General features: G+C 41.4%; 1 protein-coding gene and 1 pseudogene across 6 annotated transcripts in view; one reads left to right on the forward strand and one right to left on the reverse strand.

Annotated features, from left to right (window-relative positions):
* The window catches only part of LOC126355940 (proton-coupled amino acid transporter-like protein CG1139), a 238,361-nt gene that overhangs the window by 49,473 nt on the left and 167,196 nt on the right, over window positions 1-21,692 (forward strand). The gene's annotated exons all lie outside the window — the stretch shown is intronic.
* LOC126357218 (5S ribosomal RNA) lies at window positions 16,784-16,901 on the reverse strand (annotated as a pseudogene).

Consider the following 21,692-nt stretch of genomic DNA (forward strand, 5'->3'; position numbering starts at 1 on the left):
TTTTTAAAGAAATGATTTTTCAATCTGAGTCAGACAAATATAGATGTGCCACAATCAGAAAAGCATTAATGTTTGTAACAGTTTCATCGAAGGCAACATTGCACAGCGCTGAACCAATATCCAAAATTACCACTGAACATTTGCAAGGTTATTCATTTATCAACTAATCTATTGACATTATTTGTATGAAGCTTTTTTTATTTCCAGCACTGCACTTCGCTAAGCCAAGCTTGAATATTTTGTATGCCTACTGTGGAGAGAAAAGAATACCAAGATTACATCCGTTGCGACTCAAGAGCTAAAAAAATGTATTTCACTATTTAATTGCATAGGGCATTTTATCAGTTTATTGCTCAGGGCAATAGAACTCAGTGCTCACGAGACTAAGTAAATTCCAGAGGGATTTATGCATTATAGACAATACATACTGGTCTTCCAGATTAAGTTGCTTAATTTTGCTTTGGATTACAGTGAAACTGTCTAAGCACACCATTTGCTCAACAACACAACACACCGTAACTTTGGCTAACACAAAGACATATTTTTTAAATAACGTTACAAAGGATATCGCAGAATATCAAATGTTGAAATGTGTGTGATATCTTAAGGTACTTAACTGCTAAGGTCATCAGTCCTTAAGCTTACAACTACTTAACCTAAATTTTCCTAAGGACAAACACACACACGCGTGACCGAGGGAGGACTCGAACATCCGCCAGGACCAGCTGCACAGTCCAGCTGCACAAGTCCATGACCGTAGAACATCAGCCTGGTACTATGAATGAGAGAGGAGAAAGCCTAACTGAAGTCTGCAACAAACAATACTAGCTAGTAGTAAGGAATACTCAGTCCAACAATGACAAGAACAGGAGGTACACTTGGAAAAGGCCAAGAGATGCGAGATGATTCCAGTTAGATTGCATCGAGGTTAGGCAGAGATTCCGAAATCAGATACTGGATTGCAGGCGTGCACAGGAGCTGATATAGGTTCTGTCACAATTTAGTAGTGATGAATTTAAGAGTCTATTGAGGACGAATCAGCTCACAAAGAAGTGAGATACAAAACTATGAAGGAATGAAAAGATAAGCGTGGATTTCACTGAGCTAAAAATATTGTGAAGTGGTAAGGATTACCGCAATGGGCAGTTCAGTTTAAGAGGAATGGTCGTCTCTAAATCGGTCAATCAAAAACTTGAAAAGAAAAACGTGGATACAAACAAGCTAACTGCGAAGAAACATGGGTAGCAGAAGAAATACACTGCTTTCGAATATTAAAGTAACGAACCGCTATTTCCCTGTCTTGCATCTAATTCGCCGTATAATCATACAAGTTAACACAGATGTGCATACAGTCCTTTTCTTCACACGAAATGGCATTTCACTCAACGGACAACCATGTTAACGATGACGTCGGGGCACTTATCAGATGGAGCATTTGCCAGGTAGTCCCAAATCCACAATCGCTGTGTATACAGTCGACAACCTCCCCCCATGAACCATGGACCTTGCGTGCCTCAGCGATACAGGTAGCCGTACCGTAGGTGCAACCACAATGGAGGGGTATCTGTTGAGAGGCCAGACAAACGTGTGGTTCCTGAAGAGGGGCAGCAGCTGAATGCAAGGGGAAACTACGGTCGTAATTTTTCCCGAGGGCATTCAGATTTACTGTATGATTAAATGATGATGGCGTCCTCTTGGGTAAAATATTCCGGAGGTAAAATAGTCCCCCATTCGGATTTCCAGGCGGGGACTACTCATGAGGACGTCGTTATCAGGAGAAAGAAAACTGGCGTTCTACAATTCGGAGCGTGGAATGTCAGATCCGTTAATCGGTCAGGTAGGTTAGAAAATTTAAAAAGGGAAATGGATAGGTTAAAGTTAGATATAGTGGGAATTAGTGAACTTCGATGGCAGGAGGAACAAACCTTCTGGTCAGGTGACTAAAGGGTTATAAACACAAAATCAAATTGGGGTAATGCAGGAGTAGGTTTAGTAATGAATAGGAAAATAGGAATGCGGGTAAGCTGCTACAAACAGCATAGTGAACGCATTATTGTGGCCAAGATAGATACGGAGCCCACACCTACCACAGTAGTATAAGTTTATATGCCAACTAGTTCTGCAGATGACGAAGAAATTGAAGAAAAGTATGATCAAATAAAATAAATTATTCAGATAGTGAAGGGTGACGAAAATTTAATAGTCATGGGTGACTGGTACTCGGTAGTAGGAAAAGGGAGAGAAGGAAACGTAGTAGGTGAATATGGACTCGGGCAAAGAAATGAAAGAGGAAGCCGCCTGGTAGAATTTTGCAGAGAGCGCAACTTAATCATAGCTATCACTTAGTTCAAGAATCATACAGGGTGTTTAAAAAATGACCAGTATATTTGAAACGGCAATAAAAACTAAACGAGCAGCGATAGAAATACACCGTTTGTTGCAATATGCTTGGGACAACAGTACATTTTCAGGCGGACAAACTTTCGAAATTACAGTAGTTACAATTTTCAGCAACAGATGGCGCTGCAAGTGATGTGAAAGATATAGAAGACAACACAGTCTGTGGGTGCGCCATTCTGTACGTCGTCTTTCTGCTGTAAGCGTGTGCTGTTCACAATGTGCAAGTGTGCTGTGGACAACATGGTTTATTCCTTAGAACAGAGGATTTTTCTGGTGTTGGATTTCCACCGCCTAGAACACAGTGTTGTTGCAACAAGACGAAGTTTTCAACAGAGGTTTAATGTAACCAAAGGACCGAAAAGCGATATAATAAAGGATCTCTTTGAAAAATTTCAACGGACTGGGAATGTGATGGATGAACGTGCTGGAAAGGTAGGGTGACTGTGTACGGCAACCACAGAGGGCAACGCGCAGCTAGTGCAGCAGTTGATCCAACAGTGGCCTCGGGTTTCCGTTCGCCGTGTTGCAGCTGCAGTCCAAATGACACCAACGTCCACGTATCGTCTAATGCGCCATAGTTTACACCTCTATCCATACAAAATTCAAATGCGGCAACCCCTCAGAGCCGCTACCATTGCTGCACGAGAGACATTTGCTAACGATATAGTGCACAGGATTGATGATGGCGATATGCATGTGGGCAGCATTTGGTTTACTGACGAAGCTTATTTTTACCTGGACGGCTTCGTCAATAAACAGAACTGGCACATATGGGGAACCGAAAAGCCCCATGTTGCAGTCCCATCGTCCCTGCATCCTCAGAAAGTACTGGTCTGGGCCGCCATTTCTTCCAAAGGAATCATTGGCCCATTTTTCAGATCCGAAACGATTAGTGCATCACGCTATCTGGACATTCTTCGTGACTTTGTGGCGGTACAAACTGCCTTAGACGGCACTGCGAACACCTCGTGGCTTATGCAAGATGGTGCCCGGCCACATAACAAGGCCGACGTCTTTAATTTCCTGAATGAATATTTCATTGATCGTGTGATTGCTTTGGGCTATCCGAAACATACAGGAGGCGGCGTGGATTGGCCTCCCTATTCGCCAGACGTGAACCCCTGTGACTTCTTTCTGTGGGGACACTGGAAAGACCAGGTGTACCGCCAGAATCCAGAAACAATTGAACAGCTGAAACAGTACATCTCATCTGCATGTGAAGCCAATCCGCCAGACACGTTGTCAAAGGTTTCGGGTAATTTCATTCAGAGACTTCAACATATTATTGCTATGCTTGGTGGATATGTGGAAAATATCGTACTATAGAGTTTCCCAGACTGCAGCGCCATCTGTTGTTGACAATTGTAACTACTGTAATTTTGAAAGTTTGTCTGCCTGAAATTGTACTACTGTCCCAAGCATATTGCAACAAACGGTGTATCTCTATCGGTATTCGTTTAGTTTGTATTGCCATTTAAAATATACCGGTCATTTTTGAAACACCCTGTAAAAGAAGGGTGTATACATGGAAGAAGCCTGGAGATACTGACAGGATTCAGATAGATTATATAATGGTAACACAGAGATTTAGGAACCAGGTTTTAAATTTTAAGACATTTACAGGGGCAGATGTGGACACTGACCACGATCTATTGGTTATGAACTGTAGATTAAAACTGAAGAAACTGCAAAAAGGTGGGAATTTAAGGAGATGGGACCTGGATAAACTGAAAGAACCAGAGGTTTTACTGAGTTTCTGGTAGAGCATAAGGGAACAATTGATAGGAAAGGGGAACAATTACAGTAGAAGAAGAATGGGTAGCTTTGAGGGATGAAGTAGTGAAGGCAGCAGAGGATCAAGTAGGTAAAAAGACGAAGGCTAGTAGAAAGAATTGGGTAACAGAAGAAATATTGAACTTAACTGATGAAAGAAGAAAATATAAAAATGCAGTAAATGAAGCAAGCAAAAAGGAAGACGTCTCAAAAATGAGATCGACAGGAAGTGTAAAATGGCTGAGCAGGGATGGCTAGAGGACAAATGTAAGGATGTAGAGACTTGTCTCATTAGGTCTAAGATAGATACTGCCTACAGGAAAATTAAAGAGACCTTTGGAGATAAGAGAACCACATGTATGAACATCAAGAGCTCAGATGGAAACCCAGTTCTAAGCAAAGAAGGGAAAGCAGAAAGGTGGAAGGAGTATATAGAGGGTCTATACGAGGGTGATGTACTTGAGGACAATATTATGGGAATGGAAGAGGATGTAGATGAAGATGAAATGGGAGATACGAAGAGTTTGACAGAGCACTGAAAGACCTGAGTCGACACAAGGCTCCTGGAGAAGACAACTTTCCATTGGAACTACTGACGGCCTTGGAAGGGCCAGTCCTGACAAAACTCTACTATCTGGTGAGCAAGATGTATGGAAAAACTAGTAGAAGCCGACCTCGGGGAAGATCAGTTTGGATTACGTAGAAATGTTGGAACACGTGAGGCAATACTGACCCTACGACTTATCTTAGAAGCAAGATTAAGGAAGGGCAAACCTACGTTTCTAGCATTTGTAGACTTAGAGAAAGCTTTTGACAATGCGGACTGGTATACTCTCTTTCAAATTCTGATGGTGGCAGGGGTAAAATACAGGGAGCGAAAGGCTATTTACAATTTGTATGGAACCCACTTATTACCCATGGTGTAGTGGTAGCGTCTTTGATTCATAATCAAAAGGTCTTCAGTTCTGAGTGCGATCCCCGCCACTGCCTAAATTTTGATAAATAATCAGCATTGGCGGCCGAAGGCTTCCGGCATAAGAAGTCAGCCTCTTTCTGCCAACGGCCTTGTCAAAGAGGGCGGAGGAGCGGATAGAGGTTCAGGGCACTCTCTTGTCCTAGGGGTGGGAAATTGCCCTTAAAGGCGGAAGAATCAGCAATGATCAACGACATGAGGATGCAGAAGGGAATGGAAACCACTGCATTAAAGACACGTAACGTGTATCCACAGGACATGTAGCCTGTAGTTGAAGAAGTGTCATGATGATCTCTCCATTGGCAAAAGATTCCGTAATAGTCCCCCATTCGGATCTCCGGAAGGGGTCTGCCAAGGGGGAGGTTACCATGAGAAAAAGATTGAATAATCGACGAAAGGATAATGTTCTAGAGTCGGGACGTGGAATGTCAGAAGCTTGAACGTGGTAGGGAAACTAGAAAACCTGAAAAGGGAAATGCAAAGGCTCAATCTAGATATAGTAGGGGTCAGTGAAGTGAAGTGGATTTCTGGTCACATGAGTATTGGGTAATATCAACACCAGCAGAAAATGGTATAACAGGTGTAGGATTCGTTATGAATAGGAAGGTAGGGCAGAGGGTGTGTTACTGTGAACAGTTCAGTGACCGGGTTGTTATAATCAGAATCGACAACGATAGTTCAGGTATACATGCCGACATCGCAACCTGAAGATGAACAGATAGAGAAAGTGTATGAGGATATTGAAAGGGTAATGCAGGATGTAAAGGGGGACGAAAATCTAACAGTCATGGGCAACTGCAATGCAGTTGTAGGGGATGGAGTAGATGAAAAGGTTACAGGAGAATATGGGCTTTGGACAAGGAATGAAAGAGGAGAGAGACTAATTGAGTTCTGTAACAGGTTTCAGCTAATAATATCGGATACCCTGTTCAAGAATCACAAGAGGAGGAGGTATACTTGGAAAAGGCCGGGAGATACAGGAAGATTTCAATTACATTACATCATGGTCAGACAGAGATTCCGAAATCAGATACTGCATTGTAAGGCGTACCGAGGAGCAGATATAGACTCAGATCACAATATAGTAGTGATGAAGGGTAGGCTGAAGTTCAAGACATTAATCAGGAAGAATCAATAAGCAAAGAAGTGGGATATGGAAGTTCTAAGGAATGACAAGATACCTTTGAAGTTCTCTAACGATACAGATACAGCAATAAGGAATAGCGCATTAGGCAGCACAGTTGAAGAGGAATGGACATCTCTAAAAAGGGCCATCACAGAAGTTGGGAAGGAAAACATAGGTACAAAGAAGGTAGCTGCGAAGAAACCATGGTTAACAGAAGAAATACTTCAGTTGATTGATGAAAGGAGGAAGTACAAACATGTTCCGGAAAAATCAGGAATACAGAAACACAAGTCGCTGAGGAATGAAATAAATAGGAAGTACAGGGAAGCTAAGACGAAATGGCGGCAGGAAAAATGTGAAGACATCGAAAAAGATATGATTGTCGGAAGGACAGTCTCAGCATACAGGAAAGTCAAACCAACCTTTGGTGATATTAAAAGCAACGGTGGTAACATTAAGAGCGCAACGGGAATTCCACTGTTAAATGCAGAGGAGAGAGCAAATAGGATGAAAGAATACATTGAAAGCCTCTATGAGGGTGAAAATTTGTGTGATGTGATAGAAGAAGAAACAGGAGTCGATTTAGAAGAGATAGGGGATCCAGTATTAGAATCGGAATTTAAAAGAGCTTTGGAGGAATTACAGTCAAATAAGGCAGAAGGGATAGATAACATTCCTTCAGAATTTCTAAAATCATTAGGGGAAGTGGCAACAAAACGACTATTCATGTTGGTGTGTAGAATATATGAGTCTGGCGACATACCATCTGACTTTCGGAAAAGCATCATCCACACAATTCCGAAGACAGCAAGAGCTGACAAGTGCGAGAATTATCGCACAATCAGCTTAACAGCTCATGCGTCGCAGCTGCTTACAAGAATAATATACAGAAGAAGGGAAAAGAAAATTGAGAATGCGCTAGGTGACGATCAGTTTGGCTTTAGGCAAAGTAAAGGCACGAGAGAGGCAATTCTGACGTTACGGCTAATAATGGAAGCAAGGCTAAAGAAAAATCAAGTCACGTTCATAGGATTTGTCGACCTGGAGAAAGCGTTCGACAATATAAATGGTGCAAGCTGTTCGAGATTCTGAAAAAAGTAGGGGTAAGCTATAGGGACAGACGGGTCATATACAATATGTTCATCAACCAAGAGGGAATAATAAGAGTGGACGATCAAGAACGAAGCGCTCGTATTAAGAAGGGTGTAAGACAAGGCTGTAGCCTTTCGCCCCTACTCTTGAATCTGTACATCGAGGAAGCAATGATGGAAATAAAAGAAAGGTTCAGGAGTGGAATTAAAATACAAGGTGAAAGGATATCAATGATACGATTCGCTGATGACATTGCTATCCTGAGTGAAAGTGAAGAAGAATTAAATGATCTGCTGAACGGAATGAACAGTCTAATGAGTACTCAGTATGGTTTGAGAGTAAATCGGAGAAAGACGAAGGTAATGAGAACTAGTAGAAATGAGAACAGCGAGAAACTTAACATCAGGATTGATGGTCACGAAGTCAATGAAGTTAAGGAATTCTGCTACCTAGGCAGTAAAATAACCAATGACGGACGGAGCAAGGAGGACATCAAAAGCAGACTCGCTATGGCAAAAAAGGCATTTCTGGCCAAGAGAAGACTACTGATATCAAATACCGGCCTTAATTTGAGGAAGAAATTTCTGAGGATATACGTCTGGAGTAGAGCATTGTATGGTAGTGAAACATGGACTGTGAGAAAACCGGAACAGAAGAGAATCGAAGCGTTTGAGACGTGGTGCTATAGACGAATGTTGAAAATTAGATGGACTGATAAGGTAAGGAATGATGAGGTTCTACGCAGAATCGGAGAGGAAAGGAATATGTGGAAAACACTGATAAGTAGAAGTGACAGGATGATAGGACATCTGCTAAGACATGAGGGAATGACTTCCATGGTACTAGAGGGAGCTTTAGAGGGAAACGAGATGGCAGTTATAAGAGTCGAGGGACATGAAAGGGAAGCAGTGTTTGGGAATGGAGTGAGACAGGATTGTAGCCTGTCCCCGATTTTATTGAATCTTTATATTGGGCAAGCAGTGAAGGAAACAAAAGAAAAATTCGGAGTAGGTATTAAAATCCATGGGGAAGAAATAAAAAGTTTCAGGTTCGCCGATGACATTGTAATTCTCTCAGAGACAGCAAAGGATATCAACAAAAGCAAAACGAGGATAATGGAATGTTGTCGAATTAGGTCGGGTGATGCTGAGAGAAATGAGACACTTGAAGTAGTAAAGGAGTTTTGCTATTTCGGGAGCAAAATAACTGATGATGGTCGATGTAGAGAGGATATAAAATGTAGACTGGCAATGGCAAGGAGAGCGTTTCTGAAGAAGAGAAATTTGTTAACATCGAGTATAGATTTAAGTGTCAGGAAGTCATTTCTGAAAGTATTTGTATGGAGTGTAGCCATCTATGGAAGTGAAACGTGGACGATAAATAGTTTGGACAAGAAGAGAATAGAAGCTTTCGAAATGTGGTGCTACTAAAGAATGCTGAAGATTAGATGGGTAGATCACATAACTAATGAGGAAGTATTGAATAGGATTGGGGAGAAGAGACGTTTGTGGCACAACTTAACCAGAAGAAGGGATCAGTTGGTAGGACATGTTCTGAGGCATCAAGGGATCTCCAATTTATTATTGGAGGGCAGCGTGGAGGGTAAAAATCGTAGAGGGAGACCAAGAGATGACTACACTAAGCACATTCAGAAGGATGTACGTTGCAGTAGGTACTGGGAGATGAAGAAGCTTGCACAGGATAGAGTAGCATGGAGAGCTGCATCAAACCAGTTTCAGGACTGAAGACCACAACAACAACAGTTGACAACGGGACAACGGTGCAGTGTGGCACCAAGAAGACGCCTACTGGACCCTCTGTGAGGAAGGGCCACAGGAAGAATGGAAGCAGGACAGTCGCAAATTGATGGTGCCCGATGGCTTCATTTGAGTCGTTCTGTCGTTTCTCGAATGTGTCAACAATTTGCAGAGGCCGTAACAGTGCTCCAAAGAATAGGGCAGCGCCGACCAAGTATGATATCAGAAAGAGTGGACCGTTATTTGGATGTAAGGGCACTATGGTACCGTCTTAGCGCTGCACAGCAACTGATATCAGACCCCGCAGGATCCAATGGAAGTGTTGTATCGAAACAAACGTTGTCCAGAAAGCTTCAGTAGAGCGGCTCTTATTGTATGAGATCTTCTGTATGTGTACCTCTGATGCTTCTTCACAGAGGGAAACGTCTGGGTGTTCGTACAATGGAGCAATGTTCTTTTCACAGATGAGTCCTAATTTGGTGTAGAGAGTCATTTCAGACGCTTTCGCATCTGGAGGGAGCGTGGAACACGTCTTAGCATCCCAACATTAAGGAAAGAGACCGATATCGAGGAGGATTCCTAATGCTGTGGGCAGGGGTTATGTAGACGACATGAAAACCTCTTCGTGAAATTGTATGGGGGAATTGGCAATGTTTATCTGCTGTCAGGTTTCGTAACAAGATCATGGGACCTCTTGTGCGGTTGTTGAGAGGTGGTGCGGGCTCGGATCTCCTACTGATGGACGACAATGATCGAACTCAAAGAGCAAGGGCGGTTGATGTTTTTTTGGAAACTGAAGATATTGCACGCATGGTGTGGCCTGCTCGCTCTCCTGATTTTAACCACTTAGAGCATTTCTGGAGTGCTCTACTTGCACAGCTTGAGCATCCGCTAACCAGTCTCCAAAACTTGCGGACAACTCTTCGGGAAGAATGAGTGTTATTGCCTCAACAAGAGATTGATGACGTCATACACAGCGTGCTCCGTCGTTGTCAGGCCTGTATTACTGCTAGAGGTGGTCACAACCCATACTGAGCATATTAACCATTTGTCTGAATGTGTGTGCATATACATTAAGTTGAAAAAAAAGAAGAGGAACATTTGCAGTTGTTTACGTTGTGTATTATTAACATTGTTTCTACTTAACCATCGCCTGTTAATACTGTTCAGTGGCAAAATAAGCACAACTTTGCAAATTTCGTTTGTTGATTTAATTTTGAACACCAGTGTACCTCAGCTGATCGATGAAAGAAGGAAGGTACAACAGTTTTCAGGGAGATTCAGGAACACAGAAATACAAATCACTCCGGAAAAAATAAATGGAAGTGCACGGAAGCTAAGGTGAAGTGGCTATTTGAAAAGTGTGAAGAAATTGAAAAAGAAATTGTCGTTGCAAGAACTGACTCAACATCACGAAAAGTCAAAACAATCATCAGTGAAATTAAAAAGAAGGGTGGTAAAATCAAGAGTTCAAGTGGAATTCCAGTGTCAAAAGCAGAGGTAAGAGCGGATAGGTGGAATGAGTACATTGAAGATACATATGAGGGGGAAGACTTGTTTCATGACGTGGCAGAAGAACAAAGATGAGTCTATAGGGAAGGTATGGGAGTCAAGCGTTAGATTCAGAATTTAAAAGAGCTATGGAAGACTCAATATCGATGAAGGCAGAGGGGATAGATAACATTCGACAAGAATTTTTAATATTATTTGTAGAGGAGGCAATAAAGCCACTATTCACGTTGGTGTGAAAAATCCATGAGACTGGCGATGTACTATCAGACTTTTGGAAAAACCTCATCCATACAGTTCCCTAGATTACAAGAATCGACAACTCTGAGAATTATCGTACAATCGGTATAACAACTCACGCATCTGTTTTGCTGACAAGAATAATATGCAGAAGAATGGAAAAGAAATTTGAGGATCTGGTACATGACGATCAGTTTGGCATTAGGAAAGGTAAAGGCACCAGAAAGGCAATTCTGAAGTTGCAGTTGATAATGGAGGCAAGGATAAAGAAAAATCAAGGCACAGGTTATGTCGATGTGGAAGAAGCGTTCGATATTATCTGATTGTGCCATAGGGAAAGACGGGAAGTGTGCAATGTATACTAGAGCCAAGAGGGAACGATAACAGTAGAAGGTCAACAATGAAATGCTCGGATCGAAAAGTCAGAGACGTAGTCTTTCGCTCCTATTGCTCAGTCCATTATACTCTGAGGAAGTAATGATGGAAATGAAAGAAAGGTTCAGTGTGTCAAATACAATAAATGTGAAAGATATCGATGACAGCATTCGCTGATGACTTTGCTATCCTCGCGAAAGTGAAGACGAATTTCAGGATCTGATGAATGAATGAAAAGTCTGTTGAGTGCAGAATATGGACTGAGAGTAACTCGATGAAACACGAAGTTAATGAGAAATAGCAGAAACAAGAATTACGAGAAACTTACACCACAATTGGGGATCAGGAAACAAATGAAGTTAAGGAACTGCGGCACCTAAGCAGCAAAATAACTCAAGAGAGACACAGAAAGCAGACTAGCACTGGCAGAAAGGGCATTCCTGGCCAAGACAAGTCAGCTAGTATAAAATACAGGCCTTAATTTGAGGAAGCAATTTCTGGGATGTACGTTTGGAGCACAGAATTGCATTGTAGTGAAACATGGACTGTGAGAAATCCGGAAAACAAGTGAATCGAAGAATTTAAGATGCGATGCTACAGAAGAATGTTGAAAATTATGTTTATTGATAAGTTAAGGAGTGGGGAGGCTCTGCGCAGAATCGGATAGGCAAGGAATATGTGGAAAACACGGACAAGGCGAAGGGATAGAACGGTAGGACATCTGCTAAGGCATCACGGAGTAACTTATTCCACGGTACTAAGAGTAAAAACTGTAGAGGAAGGCGGGGGTTGTAGTACATCTAGTAAATAATTAAGGGCGTACCTTGAAAGTGATATTCTGGCTCAAAAAACGGCTCAAAGAAACGGCTCTAATCGCAATGGGACTTAACATCTGACGTCATCAGTCCCCTAGACTTCGAACTACTTAAACCTAACTAACCTAAGGAGATTATACACATCCACGCCCGAGGCAGGATTCGTACCTGCGACTGTAGCAGCAGCGAGGTCCCAGACTGAAGCGCCTACAGCCGCTCGGCCACAGCGGCCGGCTGCTACGAGGTACGATAATAAAGTAATGAGACTGATGTGAAAAAGTTTTGCTTACCGTTTTAGTCAAGTTTAATGTTGTCTCCTTCAAAGTAATTCCATTCTGATTGCACGCACTTTTTCCAGCGCTTTTGCCATTGATGGTAAAATTTCCGGAACTCATCTTCTGTAATATCCTCCAAGACCCTCGTCACAGCTTTTTGGACATCTTCAACATATTTCACATTAGCCGAAACGTCTTTCCGTATAGCTTCCCCATGTTTTTGTTAGAGTTTCGAGCATCTTATACTATTTGACATTGCCAAACGACGAATTTTTGGTGGTAACACGTTTAAGTGATTAACATTACAAGATCACAGGTGCATTTAAGTGCGAGGAAAGCCGTTGCAAATGTAAAATACTGGTACATTAATAACCGATGTAACCGGAAGAATGCTGAATGCAAGCATGCAAACGTGTATGCATTGTGTTGTACTGGTGTCGGATGATGGTTTGTGACGGACAAAAGAATACCTATAGTGGTAGGACATATGAAAGTTCCTTGTTATATTTCTAAATTTTAAGTTGTAAGTGTCGTCTGAGACTAACAAATTTTTATAACTTATTCTGATGTCGAAATATGTAAATCTCAAACGCAGGACAGCCGAACCAACTAAAAGTTTAAGTTTGTTTGGAACTATGTGAAGCTCACGCCACACGATGCGAAATCCAGACTGTCGGTATATCAAATAATTCCCTGCGAGAAGGTAATCCGTTTTCAACGAAATTGACATATGCTGTCTGACTGCAAAACAAATGACCAAGATTAAAATGTTGACCCTGAATATAGTTAATCTTTATCGTAGTCTTGTAAACAATCACTGTACCAGGAACGTTATTGTAATTACAAGGCAAATGAATATAAAAAAATTTGCGCATCTGACTTTCTCATACAACTGCTTCAAAATTCACAAGATAGCACTTTACTGAAGTCTTTTACTGATATTAAGCCTCAGAAATGATACTCATATTTTTACAAAAACACTCTGACAATCACTGGGCCTTACAGTGGACATGAAGTTTGACGATAATTAAATTTATTGGCATACTTGTGCACTCCGAACTCTGCTCTGCAACCTCTCACAATTATGACAATGATGAGGCTGTTAAAAATCAGATTTCATTTGCCGTATTTGGGATGTGTAGCGCAAGACGTTATCTTACCAACTTTATTAAAATGCTGCTCAGTACACAACGTGCGATGTGCAATGCGAGTATTCAAACACAGTCATTAAAAAAATGAAAATAGGGGCCTAATTTTAACGGCTGATAAAAGAAAACAAAGAAACTTCAACTATGCTTCATTAAGCCATGACAACAATCCATTTTTCATAAAGTTCTTACACCTGGAGAGGGCAGCCAAATATTTCTCAACAATATTCCTGTTCATAATAACTTTCCTTGACCTCGTTCAGCTATAAGACAAAACCGTATTTTGCGTTATAGAATTTCTACAGAAAACTTCAACCATACGCAATGTTCTAACAATAAGAACCTACACAGCTATAAACGTAAAGAGACTGGAATACCTTAAAATCGGCATTTCTCGTTATTCCATACATATCATTTCATTTCCGCAATATTTTTCCTGAAAACATGTTATTAAAAATCATTTTTTTAAGAGGCTGACTCCTTTGCCCTGCAGTCCAACTTCCATCTTTTACAAACCAAGTACATTGCAAGACTGATCAACATACATTACTACTGCTCTTCGAAAGAAGTGACCTCTCTTACTAACAGCTCGGGTCTCTAACCAAAAAAAATAGTTATACACGAGTTGAGTACTTTTTTTTTCAAATTCGTTCACATGTACGACCAAAATATCTGAAAATCATCATGGCAAAAAGGACAGTTACCTTTCATCACCCCACTCCCACCAAACAAGAATTCTGATACAACTTCATGAGGCACTCAAAATATTCTCCGAAAGAAACAATCACAAAATATGGTACAAAATGTGTCGTTAGAAATACCTGGAGCGGGTGACGATGTAAACAAAATATCAGTGAACAGGTACAAAGTGATACAAATATGACACATAAGGTGAAATACGAGCAATACTACATACATGCAAACAAGTCCACAAATCTTCCAGTAAGAAGCCATTTGCGTATTTGTAACGATTCAGAAGACTTAGCATAACAAGATGCTCTCTGTGGTAAATTCCTAATCAAATTCAGTCAGATACAGTGGCATAAATACACATAGTTTTACAGTAATGTACAAATCATTACAAAGCCATTACACTTACTTGTACACATGATTAAAGGAAACTTATAAGTACAATAAGAATTCCTTTTAATTCATATTAAGTAAGAAAGATGCACACATTTCATGCAACATGGTGCAAACCATTACAAACCAGTTACAGTTGTTTGTTCAAATGTTTAAGGAAATCTGCATAATATGAACATCTCCTTTCATCACGCGTATTCAGCTACATCATAAGCAGCTAATTTCTTATGTTTTGGTCTTAGTACTTTTTTCATAAATGTCAATCTATACCCTCTCTCTGTGACCCTACACACTGTGTCCAGTTTCTCACACTGTACATATTCAGCTTGCATTGTCAGTTAATAACTCTCTATTACCAATGGTCAATAGCTGAGAATTGTTAGCTTTAGATAACTATTTAAAAACATCTCAGAAAGACTTCAGTACAGTTGACTTCTGAAACTTTACTCACAAATTACCAAAAACTCATAGAAAATTCCATCCATCACCAATTCGGAAAATAATTTCCTGTAGTGGAAAGTCAACTAGCCTCAAAACTACTTCAATTTACTTGCACTAGGTTAGTAGAGGAATTATTTACACCTATTACCTAAACAGAATAGTAGAAGAAGGCTAGTGCGTCATGAATTAAAAGAAGAAATAGTAACAGCCAGCTCGAGGAGGCATCAGTCGCAAGCTGATGTATCCATCATACACAGACCGATCCTCTACCTACGTTAGATCTCATTGTTTCCTCTTTCTCTGTATCCCGATGGAACAGCATTATGTGGAACAAAGAACTTCGTATGTCCTTTGACTTTCAATTCATACACAAAATTTCGTATGCTACCAGGTTTGTTCACAAAGACTTCAGAATATGACTGTAAGATATCGAATAACTCTTGTTTATCTATTTCAGAAGCATCCTCTGCACTGTCTACTTTCTCAAGCATAATTTCAGAGATATCAAAAGACTGTGTTCCATCTCATGAAGTACTTGATTTATGACCGATAACTTCACTGGAAGGTTGTGATATTGACTAACATAAAAATCAAACAGTTGATGTCTTCTTCCTACTTCGAAACCCAGTCCTTGAAATGCAAACAGACTATCTTCCTATCGACTTCAGCTTTCGCCTGAGCATCATCAGAGTGTAGAATAGCCTTGTACTCAGTCAATAAACCAACACCTAATATCATTTGTGTAGTCGGAAAGGGCACAATTATGAAGTTGGCAGAGAACTGATGACCTTGGAAAATGAAGTCTATACGTAGCTGTTTCTTAATCTCTACAGTTTTTTTAGTAATCACACCTTTAATTTTGGTTTCTTGCAATGGTAATGTTGGACATACAGTTAATTCCTGACGCTTACAGAAAGTTGCCTCGCTGATAGCCAAAACAGGACTATCTGAGTCTAATATATCATCAGAATTTATATAATTTATTCGTTTCTCCTTTGAATCTGTCATAAAACATTTCTCTTAGGAAAGCATCTCCAAAATCCAATACCATATCATAAAGTATGTTCCTTACAGATTTTGGAGGTATATCTGTTTCACATTCACGATAATCATCTGACCTCTCCATAATCATCTAACCAAGATATGTAATGAGTTACCGAGTCAAAAACGCAGATTTCATTCAAGTTTAGTGCTTGATCCTCAACAGGTTCTATATTAACAGGATAATGGTAGTATGTACTTAACATCTATGCCTCATTTTGATAATTAACAGGCTATGACTGTCCGTTTTGTTCACTAAAAGGTTCACAATCAATGATTTCTATGGTATGAAAGGAGGAATTCTCTGTATCGACAAACAAGTCGTTTGCCATATGTGCCTTATTTATTACATCTTTGAACTCCTCATGTAGGTCTTGTTTAATCTGTTTAGTTTTATCATTTAAGTCGGCCAAAAGCTCCTCACCTAGTTTTTATTAATATGTTCGAGATGTCTGGTAAAATCTTTTATCACGTTCTTTAGATTTTTAACCTATCCTTTATTGTGCTCTGATAATAAAACCCTAAAACCCCTCCTGAACAGGCCATGAAGGCTCAAGGTTACCAACCGGGCGCTGTGTCATCCTCAGCCCATAGGCGTCATTGGGTGCGGAGATGGAGGGCCATGTGGTTAGCACACCGCTCTCGCTGCCGTATGTCAGTTTACGATACTGGAGCCGCTACTTCGCAATCAAGAAGCTCCTCAGTTTGCCTCACAAGGGCTGAATGCACCCCGCTTGCCAACAGCGCTCGTCAGACCGGATGGTCACCCATCCAAGTACTAGCCCTGCCCGACAGCTCTTAACTTCGGCGATCTGACGGGAACCGGTGTTACCACTGCGGCAAGGCCGTTGGCTGTACTCTGATAATGCCCTCAGAATATCTTGGCAAAAAATCATTGTTTCCATCTTTGGCATTACTACATCAGGGGGTAGAGGCTGACTCAGTTTGGTCAATAGTTGTGGATGCGAAACCTGAATATTTTAAGTATAGAACCTGACCTTTGTGACGAGACAAATTACATACTACATACTCACTTTCCGAAGTAGAATCCCCAACTGCGCTATCTTGTTTCATGTTTGATACTGAGAAATTACCCAGATCAGTTCTGTCAAGCATTGTACTATCTGTCTCAGTTAAATCAATATTGTGAGAGGATCCCTGTTTAATTGTTCCATCTATGTCTACAGAATAACCAAAAGTGACATCAGCTGCAGATCTAGAATTTGACCTAGCTCTAGTAACTCAATGCAATTACAGTAACACAGCAAACAAAAACGAAATCTCTGACACACAGAAGATCAACACTACACAGATAACAACTGAAATCACTTCCTTTAAATGTTAATGAAAACAGAAAAGTGTTTAAGTTACCAGTGAGAGAATATACTGAATAAATGCAAATCCAATCATCTGATAATATCACTTTGCAATGGGATTGCTACACTTCACAAAATTACACAAAAGTAGTATATACCATTAAAAAAATCAGCACTTGTCTAACTATACAACACTTCAAGATTCAATAAACAAGGATACTTTTAACATGGAGTATATCACAGGAAATAGTAAAGGTTAATAGTAATAAGGCTTGTACTAAGCACACTATAACATAACAAGTGCATAAAATGAGAGAATCTCACTCGCACTTCACTTTGTAAAATACTTGTGACAAATTAGTGTTCAATCTATTTCTGCAAAGGCAAGCATTAACTATTCTTCAGAAAATTTGTCTATATTGTTCACTGGTAGTAAATATGCAAAATAAACGGTGTTGTTGTTATGACATGCAATGTATAATGACCTCACTAATTGCGTCACGAATCTTGAAAATAACTGATAAGTCAAAGAATATAACTGAAATTATAATTTGTGGTTGTAGAACAAATCTTTAGCTGACTGCAAAAATCAGTAGACTGCCATACAAATACGCATTCTGACAGCAAAGGTCGTTAGGTGAGAGTAATGTGCAAAACGTGTTTTGTAATTGAAACTTGTAAATTTCGGCGCAGTGCATCAGAACTACGAGTACATATAAATTGGACTGGAAATATATGAAGCTCACGCTACCCGATGCGTAATCCAGACAGCTGGTACATCAAACAGTTCCCTGCGAGAAAACAATCCATTTACAATGAAATTTACATGCTTTACCTGACTGAGAAACGAAAGACCCAAATTAATATGTTGGCCCTGAATAGACTAGTCTTTTCCGTATCCTTGTAAACAATCACTGTACCAAAACTGTTATTGTAATTACCAAGCAAATGAACATAAAAATTAACGCACCAGATTTTCTAATAAAACTGCTTCAAAACTGACAAGATAGCACTTTACTGAAATCTTTTACTGGTATTAAGCCTCAGAACTGATGCTGATATTTTTACAAAAACACTCTGACAATCACTGGGCCTTAAAATGCACATGAAGTTTGAGGGTAATTACATTTATTGGCATACCTGCGCACACGTATCGCTCATCTGTTCTGCAACCTGTTAGTACTAGAAAAATGATAACACTGTCAAACACCAGATTTTTTTGCCGTACTTGTGATGTCCAATGCACGACGGTATCTTACCAACTTTCATAAAATGCTTCTCAGTACACAACTCGCGATGCGCACTGCGAGTGTGCAAACATCATCATTAAAGTAAAAGAAAAAAATGAAAACAGGGAACTAATCTTAACGAGTGATAAAAAGAGAAAAAAGACTCCAAGTTTAGCTATACTTCATTAAGCCACGACAACAATACATATTTTCATAAACTTCTCACAGTTAGACACGGTAGCGAGATATTTCTTAATAACTTTCCTGTGTTTAATTACTTTCCTTCACAATTTATTCAACTATAAGACAAAACCATATGTTGTATTGCAAAATTTCTACAGCAAAATTCAACCATATGCAATGTTCTTACAATAAGAAACTACACAGTTATAAATACACTCCTGGAAATGGAAAAAAGAATACATTGACACCGGTGTGTCAGACCCACCATACTTGCTCCGGACACTGCGAGAGGGCTGTACAAGCAATGATCACATGCACGGCACAGCGGACACACCAGGAACCGCGGTGTTGGCCGTCGAATGGCGCTAGCTGCGCAGCATTTGTGCACCGCCGCTGTCAGTGTCAGCCAGTTTGTCGTGGCATACGGAGCTCCATCGCAGTCTTTAACACTGGTAGCATGTCGCGACAGCGTGGACGTGAATCGTATGTGCAGTTGACGGACTTTGAGCGAGGGCGTATAGTCGGCATGCGGGAGGCCGGTTGGACGTACCGCCGAATTGCTCAACACGTGGGGCGTGAGGTCTCCACAGTACATCAATGTTGTCGCCAGTGGTCGGCGGAAGGTGCACGTGCCCGTCGACCTGGGACCGGACCGCAGCGACGCACGGATGCACGCCAAGACCGTAGCATCCTACGCAGTGCTGTAGGGGACCGCACCGCCACTTCCCAGCAAATTAGGGACACTGTTGCTCCTGGGGTATCGGCGAGGACCATTCGCAACCGTCTCCATGAAGCTGGGCAACGGTCCCTCACACCGTTAGGCAGTCTTCCGCTCACGCCCAAACATCGTGCAGCCCGCCTCCAGTGGCGTCGCGACAGGCGTGAATGGAGGAACGAATGGAGACTTGTCGTATTCAGCGATGAGAGTCGCTTCTGCCTTGGTGCCAATGATGGTCGTATGCGTATTTGGCGCCGTGCAGGTGAGCGCCACAATCAGGACTGCATATGACGAGGCACACAGGGCCAACACCCGGCATCATGGTGTGGGGAGCGATCTCCTGCACTGGCCGTACACCTCTGGTGATCGTCGAGGGGACAATGAACAGTGCACGGTATACGCAAACCGTCATCGAACCCAGCGTTCTACCATTCCTAGACCGGCAAGGGAACTTGCTGTTCCAACAGGACAATGCACGTCCGCATGTATCCCGTGCCACCCAACGTGCTCTAGAAGGTGTAAGTCAACTACCCTGGCCAGCAAGATCTCCGGATCTGTCCCCCATTGAGCATGTTTGGGACTGGATGAAGCGTCGTCTCACGCGGTCTGCACGTCCAGCACGAACGCTGGTCCAACTGAGGCGCCAGGTGGAAATGGCATGGCAAGCCGTTCCACAGGACTACATCCAGCATCTCTACGATCGTCTCCATGGGAGAATAGCAGCCTGCATTGCTGCGAAAGGTGGATACACACTGTACTAGTACCGACATTGTGCATGTTCTGTTGCCTGTGTGTATGTGCCTGTGGTTCTGTCAGTGTGATCATGTGATGTATCTGACCCCAGGGATGTGTCAATAAAGTTTCCCCTTCCTGGGACAATGAATTCACGGTGTTCTTATTTCAATTTCCAGGAGTGTATAAAAAGAAAGGATTTCCTCAACATGGTCCCTCAAAACGTATTGCTATCAAATCCTTTTTAAATAATGCTGCCTCCACTAAACGGCAGGACAGCTTCTATCTTTTACCAACCAAGTACATTGCCAGACTGTCCAACACAAGCCACTACTGTTCTTCAAAAGAATTAACCTCTCCGACAAACATCTCTGGTCTACTACAAGGAATATAATATTTCAGAGTACATTTATTAGATTCGCAACTTCATTCACATTTATGGCGAAAACTACCTGAAAATCGCCATGGCATGTAGGACAATCCCTTCCACATACGTTAAAGCCTTAGGAACTCAATCTCATGGTAGTAGATGGAGGTTGTAAATCCAACATGTAACTCTAAGAGAAAACGTTGACACAGGAAAGCAAATTGTCTGTAGCCATACCAAAACAGTCAGAATGTTGATTGCTAAAAAAGAGAGAAACTAGAAACTAGTTTCACGTAATCCATTCGTCGCTTAGAAGAAGCATGTTACCAGCTTTCCACTACCGCAGCGAATAACTCTGCACATTAGTGTCAGTATTGTTTCTTTGCGTAAGTTGTCTTGACGGCAGGAAAGACTGCGTATAATCGCCACTGGGTTAGTGAGAGGAACCCTTCGCTTGTTCTACAGCGTCAAACATTAGGGCACGTCGCATAGGCCAGCCCAGGGAGTCGATAATTAACGACAGTATGTGGCGTGGAATTTTGCAGGTACAGGGAGAGACACAGCCAAACTGCATGAAAGCTTCTGTTGGTTAGTGTATTTTATAGCCTTGTAAAAGTGGAAGTTCCTTAAGAGCAAAAAATGCTCCCTATAATAAATTGCATAGATGCACTAGGAACCTGTTGTATGAAGTCCAAAATGAGATCACACCCTGCAGCGAAACTTTCATGATGCAGACAGAGGCAGGGCCGGTTTAAGGCCAAAGCAGCACCAGCCGCCGCTTGAGGAGCCAAGCTGAGTAGGGCTTGAGAGATGCAGCAACAGTGAAATTGCTATACAGGACGGATATATCATTGGCGGCTGCTTGGAGTCCCAATATGGGAGTGGCGCCCAATTACAAGAATTGTACGTAGTATGTATTACAATAGGTAGTGAAAATTGACAAGGCTGGAAGTCTAAGAGGGGAAACACACTTGTGTGGAGAAATGTCCTCGAACCCCGGTTCTGGCTGGGACAGATGTACCACTGCTGTGGTTCACTACACTGTTATGCCTGAGACATTTGAACACATTCAGGACAGCTGTTGAATATTCTGAGAATA

Source organism: Schistocerca gregaria, chromosome 3 (assembly GCF_023897955.1).
Source record: "Schistocerca gregaria isolate iqSchGreg1 chromosome 3, iqSchGreg1.2, whole genome shotgun sequence".
In the NCBI taxonomy this organism is placed as follows: Eukaryota; Metazoa; Arthropoda; class Insecta; order Orthoptera; family Acrididae; genus Schistocerca; species Schistocerca gregaria.